This window comes from Mytilus galloprovincialis, chromosome 1, assembly GCF_965363235.1.
Source record: "Mytilus galloprovincialis chromosome 1, xbMytGall1.hap1.1, whole genome shotgun sequence".
NCBI classification, from domain to species: Eukaryota; Metazoa; Mollusca; class Bivalvia; order Mytilida; family Mytilidae; genus Mytilus; species Mytilus galloprovincialis.
In genome coordinates, this window is record NC_134838.1 from 27,710,518 (window position 1) to 27,718,693 (window position 8,176).

The window sequence follows — 8,176 nt, forward strand, 5'->3', positions numbered from 1 at the left end:
ATAAACTTGGTTATTTAAAGTGTTGAAAACAATGAGGATAAAAACATCTGTTTTATTGTTTACGAGTGCAGTAGCTGCATGTGCAGATAAGAACTTATCGAGTCGATATTTATTGATTAAACTCAGGTGATGTTTAAATAATGTTTAAATAGTTCTATTTCAACAGATTATATCACAAAAAAATAAAGAGTGTTTTTTTAATTTGAATTTCAATTTGGTGTTGCAATACTTTTTTCCATGAGAATATAACCTCATTGGTTGATATCTTTGGCGGAAGTACATGTGATACATCCTCATTCTTTCAGTATCCAAGCTGTGGAAAGGTCGTGCTCCACGTGTTGTCGGCAAAGTAACTATATTCTTTAACTTTTACTTACATATGCCTTGGTGGCAATTTAGCCTTGGTGGCTTTAAGACCTTGGTGGTCGTTTATATATGCCTTGGTGGCAAAAAACCTAGGTGGTCATTTATATATGCCTTGGTGGCAAAAGACCTTGGTGGTCATTTATAAATGCCTTGGTTGCAATAGACCTAGGTGGTCATTTATATGATTTTTACATTTGCCTTGGTGGCAACATTAATTTAATAAAACTAGCCTTGAGGGCGTTAAGACCTTGGTGGTCATTTATATTCGCCTTGGTGTCTTCTTGATAGAACTACGGATGGTAATGTTTGACCTTGGTGGCAAAATGTTTTGAGATTTAGAACTTGGGTAGTTATAATTAACCCAGGTGGTCAGATATTTGTTATTCCGTGCGCCGGTTAAAAGCAAGGCAAAGTGCTATCGCTATATATTTTATGTGGAAGTTGGGCTCTGGACATTTTGGAGACCTGTATTTGAAATGAGAATAATGAATTGTTTTTGGGTAAATAGTTGCTTTTGTTACTTTTGTTTTTTTGTGGTGGACTTTTCATTAATTATTACATCGTACATACCGATAGAAAATGCTCTTTAAAGACTTTGTTAGAAAAGAAGAGAAATATTGAGAAAGTGGAATAATTTAGTGTGACAAGTCACTTGATATTAATGTTGTTTACCGGAGTGATGTGTATCGAATTATAAGGTGTCTTCGTCGAGGTCCGCGTTCATCGGTCTGTTTGATTGTACATAAAATTGAATAGAATGTTTTTGTTTTCAGATGGTGACAGGCTGATGAATGAAAGAAAAGTAATATGACATTGCATGATGATTCATGTCAATGAGTTCGAACAACCTAAAAGGAAAGGACTTTTTCTGATCAAAATATGGTGAGAACAAATTGCAATTTAAGTAATGTTTTGATTTCCGAAAATAGGAAAATAATTATAAAAAAAAGAGAAAGGCAGAAGATGCCAATATAGCACGGTACTAAAAAAAAGGTTTACTATTGCATGTGTATATTATTTCATTAATGTGTTGAAATATGTTACAACAATCTGTTGGTCTTGGGAGATTAAATAATGGTTGCAATATTTTTGTTTTGTTTTATTGAATAAATATAATGTTGAACGATTTTGTGTTACTGTACAACAGTAAAGAAGGAGACAAGCCAGCATAGTTTACACTTGGAGGTGAAGTCCCTTTGCTTACAACAAGCTTTCCACATGCTGAAGATGTTATTCGATTAATGACAATGTTCATTTTGATATGAGTTCATTGCCTTAGCGCAACTTTTAAAAGTTTGTATGTGGTCAAATGCATGAGAATTTATTGAATTATGAAGCTATTTATAAAGAACTGTGTACACGTATCTTGAAATGTTTAGTAGTGTTGTAAAGTAATTAAGGAATAATATTTAATAAAAGATATTTTTGTTTTGAGTATTGGGAATACTATTCCTTAAGGAAAAGCCTTGCTAGTGGTGTAATTTGAGATTGGCCTGCAAATATGATGTATGGACTATAGAGTTTTCTATGCCCATAACTTAACATGAACTGGATGCAAGATTATATCAATTACTGAGGATATGTGTATAACCTCATTGGTTGATATCTTTGGCGGAGGTACATGTGATACATCCTAATTCTTTCAATATCCAAATGGTGGTTTGTTTAAGGGCTATGTTTGGTCAGGCAATATGCATTGCCTGTTTGGGTTGATGAGGTTCTTGATAAGTTCCCCCCTCTCCAACCCATAAGTACCAAAATGTGGATATGTTTTTATATTTATATTTTAATATTGGAATAACATGTATGCATTTTGGGTTGATGAGCACGAGACAACATTAGAAAAACAAAAGAATGACCATGTGGTAATGTTGACAAAACAAACCTTCGCTTTATCGATTTTCAAGGGAAAGGTCAATTAAGGCAAGTGGAATCGTATTTTTGTGTTTACTATTTCATCACAGTGGTAAAAATAAGATTATATTTATCTCAGATGACAATTTTGATTTTAATACTTCATTTTAATAGCTCCAGTTTAGTTATATAAGAAACAAATGCGCACTATATCCAGTGAGCTCTTATGGATACCATTGTGCATAGTAGTCCACATTTTGGTTTCTGAAACGTATATATATTATCTTGTATTCGGTTCTTTCCCATCGCGTTTTCTATGCCCATAACTTAACATGAACTGGATGCAAGATTATATCAATCACTGAGGATATGTGTATTACAATACTAGATTTCATAAGGTTTGACGGCACAATTGCACACTGTCCTAATCCTGACAAAAGCTGCCTATGTGTTTTATATCTTTGAATATATGGCTGTCAATAATGTTATACACATTGTTTAGCAATACATACAATGTTCCTCCTACATGTACATGTATACACATCGAAAGTGCATGCGTTTCATATCCATCTTCCCATGTAGTTAACGACATTAAAATCATATGAAATTGAAGCAAACACATTCAAGACTTTTTCCAAAAATTAAGTCAGCTACACAATTAAATACTAGCATTAGAAAGTAATCAGTTGTCCATCTGCATTATTGAAACTATATAATAAATAAAGTGATCACATCCATGTACTATTTTTTGTTATATCTGCAGATGCGTATACGTCAACGTATATGATACGGTTGAAACGTCTTTAAATGACCGAACTATAATTAAAGATAGTATACAGACATTTAATAGAAATTATAACCTTGAACGGTTTATGAGTAAAGAATAACAAGGGTGTCTCTGCATTAATCGCGTGAGGTGATTTGTTGTTAAGGTGGTCTATTGGTTTTTAAAAATTTTGCTTTTATTTATTATAAAATGTAAATATACAGCAACAGTTAATTAAATATAGAAAGTCTAGCATTAGTGTTTAAAGCTTTAGTAGTGTTACTTTGTTGGTATTGTAGCTAATCATTATAATGGATTAATGTATACATTTAACGTTGATTATTCCGTGCAAAAGTACACTATCGTTTGAACAAAATCTGTGAAGAGTACATGTAATTAAATATCTATCAACTTTACCCGTAAACTGAAATTAATATCAATATTTAGTATCTTGCACCGATGGATTTAGATTTGACCTGAACAAGGCGTTAAAAGGTTAAAATATCCACTAAAATTTAACTTATTTAATTTTTCACTAAGAACAGATGTTGACAATTTTCCATCGAATCATTAAATGTACCAATTGAACTGCACCAGATTCACATTCCAACAAATAATGTGTCTGCAGTGATGTTCGAGGCCAACATATTTGATTATACAAAATATTATACAAATATTGAAAAGCAAAAAAGTTCACCTGGCCCAAAGAACATGTATTATCACTTGACCTCCATCTCCGTCCTCCGTAGTGTGATTTCATTCGTCGTCATTCATTTACTTTTACAATTACTGGACTACATCTTATCAAACTCAGCCATATTCATCATTAGGCTTATTTCAAATAGTTGGCCGAGGACCTCACTTGCCAACCATAACGGCTAACATGGCAAGATCAAAACATAGGAATAAAATGCTAGTTTTTCTAATATTTTTAAATATATAAAACATAGAGTAACTATGACAGAGCAGAACAGTTTAGTGTGTTGAACTCTATCCACTGTCTTATTACTTCAAAACTCTTAACGGACTTATTCATGAGCTTTTGTCCTTTAATGACACACTTTGCCGTGTTTTCCATCTTTAATTATTGTCTTGTAAACTTTCATAAATACAGGGAAAATTTTAAATTATCAGCAAGACAAGATCCACAAATAATCATCAAGACCAAAATCGTCGGTCGACCTCTTGTAAGAGTTTTTGCCCTTTGGTGACTTTTTTTTATCAAAGTTTAGCGTTTTTTCTTGATATCTTAAAAATTATAATAAAAAATAGATAGACCCTCTTATAGGAATAAATGACCAACAAGCCGGTAACTGCATCTAAGACAATGAAGAGGAAATTGTTCTACGACTTGTTATATGAGTTTTTTTCCTTTGATGTTAATTTTTTGTTGGCCTTATATGATAAACACTATATTAGATGAATGTATATATGTTCCGGACCATATGAGTATTTGGACCATACGCGTATGGTCATGACCATATGCGTATACTCATATGGTCCGACCATACGCGTATGGTCCGACCGTACGCGTATGGTCGGACCATATGAGTATAATACTCGTTTGGTTATTAACGGGCCGGACCATATGAGTATTTGGACTATATAGGTATTTTTTCAAATTACATTATAAACGTTTCAATAATACAAAAACTTTATCTAAAAACAACAGTGATGATTACATGACAATATATTAATTTTATAATACAAAAACTACGTAAAAATTAGATATTGATGCGATAGTTAGTTTTCATCACTAGTTAAATTCTTACATGTAGGCTTAGTTGACATTCTCTTCCACACGGCATCATAGCTTTTTTGCATTTGCAAGAATTTTGTGCACGATCCTTTTCATTTACACCTTTTGCTTGCAAGTGAAAAGCTACCCTTTTTGCAGCTACAGTTATACTTTTTTTTAAGAAGCTCTAGATCTCAATTTTCGTAAAATGACTGCAATACACCATATTCACAAGACAACTTAAATAAAGTGTGTTTTTTTTCAGTGACTTCTTGTGTAACAGTTCATAAAGAATTTTTTTTTTTAGTCGATATATTGCCATTCACTCGTAATAACAAATCGGTAATGACCATGTGTAATGACCATTGGTATAAAATGTGTTTACTATAAACTTGACAATTCAGTAAAATTAAGTATGTGAAACTTCTTATTATTTTTTAGTATATCTTTTTAATATAATATAGTAATAAAATAACCTATATGATAGCTTCTTTTTAATGAACGGTCATACCATGTGAAGAGTTTAGAAGTATTAAAAGTAAACTGTAACAGTGTTAACTACCCGACCATATGAGTATATACCCAAATGGTCATGACCATACGAGTATGGTCCAAATACTCATATGGTCCGGAACATATACATATATAACGTAATTTTCTTTCATAACGAAGAATCAACTAAGACCATACTATGTTTCAATGAAATATGCTTAAAGGCATAAAATAATGACCTGTGCGAGGTCATTATTTTCCTTGATAAAAATGCAAACTGTAACTAACTTTAAAATGTAATTCGTTACATAGTTTCTTGTTGCAAATTAAAGAATTTATTTCCTAAAGTTCAATCTATGATAGTTTTTTTTATCTTTATAAATGCGCTTTTAACTATAGAAGGGACATTATCATATAATGTAAAACTATCCATTACTTATTTAAAACAGGCCAGATTTAAAACATTTGTGTGTTAGATTTGGACAATCTGGTTGATGCTCACTAACTAGGGAATAATACATGTTTTGATATTCGTTTTCGTGTTAAATGTACCTGTAAAAAGGGGGGTATAGATTTTAATCCTGATTATCTGTTAAAAATGTATTGCAATTCAAAAGAAATTATTCTGAATGTTTTCTTCGTTTAAAGTTTTTGAAAAAAACATGGAAAATCCTTTTTCTGCAATACAAAAATCATTACAAATAGAAAAAACCTTCATCAACTAAGTTGGTACAATAAATTTCTTACAAAGTGACTTGCACTTTTCATACACCACTACCGATGATAACAATTCATTTGTGTCTTAAATTTGTACTCCATGCAGTTACAGTAATATTTTCATTGTGTCTGGATAATAATTTCTGAGCTTATATGTAGATTAATTAGTGGATTTTATTTCACATTCTAAACCAGCCAAAGAGCGTATAAAAACCTGAACACATTCGAAACGAATATCCCACTTTAACTTGGTCGGTAAAATAAGATGCTACTTCTGAAAATCTTTGTAGAAAATAATATTTGCTTGACACTATATACGTCAGATAATGCTAATGATATGTTACGGTTTTTCTAAAAAATACCTTCCGGGGTGTTCTACGACAAGAAAACCCTGAAAACATGCATTATTTAGAACTTAAACTGAATCTTAAACCAAAAAGATCAGCTATTCATGCACGTCAAAAAATGCCAAGATAGTTAGTAGATTGCTTTTCTTGAGTGGAGTGGTTGCCCTTAAATGAGCACTTGTTTTGAGAAAAACGAAGGAAGAAAGAGAAATACTAAACAGACAAAACGATCATCAACAAAAGATCAAAATGAAAGACTTTTTTCATCAACTGTGTTCTCGTCTTAGTAAGTAAGAAAGTAAGTAAAACTTTATTTTCATTTGTCATATTGACAAACATTACAAACATTAACTCTAATGAGCTTTTGGCCGAATATAAAAACATACGCAATAACAAATAAAACAAGGCATACAGGATGCAAATAAATAATAAAAAGAAGCACCACATTTAACTCTACCATATATTAACCATGTAATTTGCTAGATACCAAAGAATAATTTAAATAAAAATATAATTTGCAGTTTAAAATTTTATAAATAATTCATAAATAAAAAATTTCAAATCTTGTAATTCTTAAAATGTAAAAACAAAATAAAATTTCGGTTGCAATGCAAGCTGTTAATGCAGCATAAAAAGCATAAATAATGTTACACAGATTACCTACAGGCAGAGCAAAAACAGTCTGTTCCACTCCAGGACTGAACAAGACTTCTAAAATGTGAGAAGCTGTTAACAGTTTTGAAGTGGTCTGGTAAGCTCTTCCATAAAGAAGCAGCAGCAAAGCTAAAAGATTTTTTTCCATATGAGGTAGTTCTACCTGTGGTCTATCCAAAATATTACTGTATCTAAAAGAATATTTAATGTGTTTAATTTGGAGTAAATTTTGTAAACATAAAGGAGCCAAATTATTTAAAATTTTATAAGTCTCAAGTGCCATTGTCCTGATGCGTCTTACTTGTAGGGTTGAAAGCTGTGCGTTCTAAGGAAGAATTTCAGAGGATGATAAATAGTCGTCATATACAAATCGTAATGCTCTCTCTTGTATTTTGTACAGTTTTTGAGAATTTTTCTCTGTACAAAAATGCCAAGCCAAAGGGCAAAAATGAAAATTACTCAAAATAAAAGTATCAAAAATAGTAAATTTATTTAATATGTTTAAAAAGGATCCATTTATCTTGAGAACATTCAGCTGTTGTGATGCCTTTCTACACAAGTTATTTATATGTGCATCAAAATTTAGTTGGTAATCAATATCACTTCCTAGACACTCTACTGTTTTTTCACATGATAAAATATTTGGCTGAATTTGTATAGATGGATTGATTGCAAAGGTTTTTTTCCCTACAGCAATAACTTGAAATTTATCAGGATTTGCCTGCATCTTATTTTCTTTAAACCAATCGATCAGCACTTGAGACTCTGATTCTAATATGGATATGAGATGGTCATAATCAGGACTTCTAACAGACAGAGTATTGTCGTCAGCATAATTGTATAAGGTACTATGTTTAACAAAATAAAAAAAATGTCCTTTATAAAGACATTAAATAAAAGGGGCCCCGGTATTGAACCTTGGGGTACCCCTTTTGGATGTCAGTCCAGCTACTCAGAACTCGGTTCACTTTAATTTGCTGTTTTCTGTCAGAAAGGTATGATTTTAATAAAGATACAGAATGTGGAGAAACACCATATGCTAATAATTTATCTAGTTAAATATCATAAGGTAATCTGACATCCATGTCCTCTACGGAAGCACATAGATAAGGATTAAAAATGGAATCAAAGAAATCATATAACTGTATTTCAAATATCTTTTCATGAAATTGTTAAAAAATAGGTAACTGACTGGTCTATAGTTTGATTTCAGTAGTGGGTCGTTCTTTTTGTGTAAGGCTG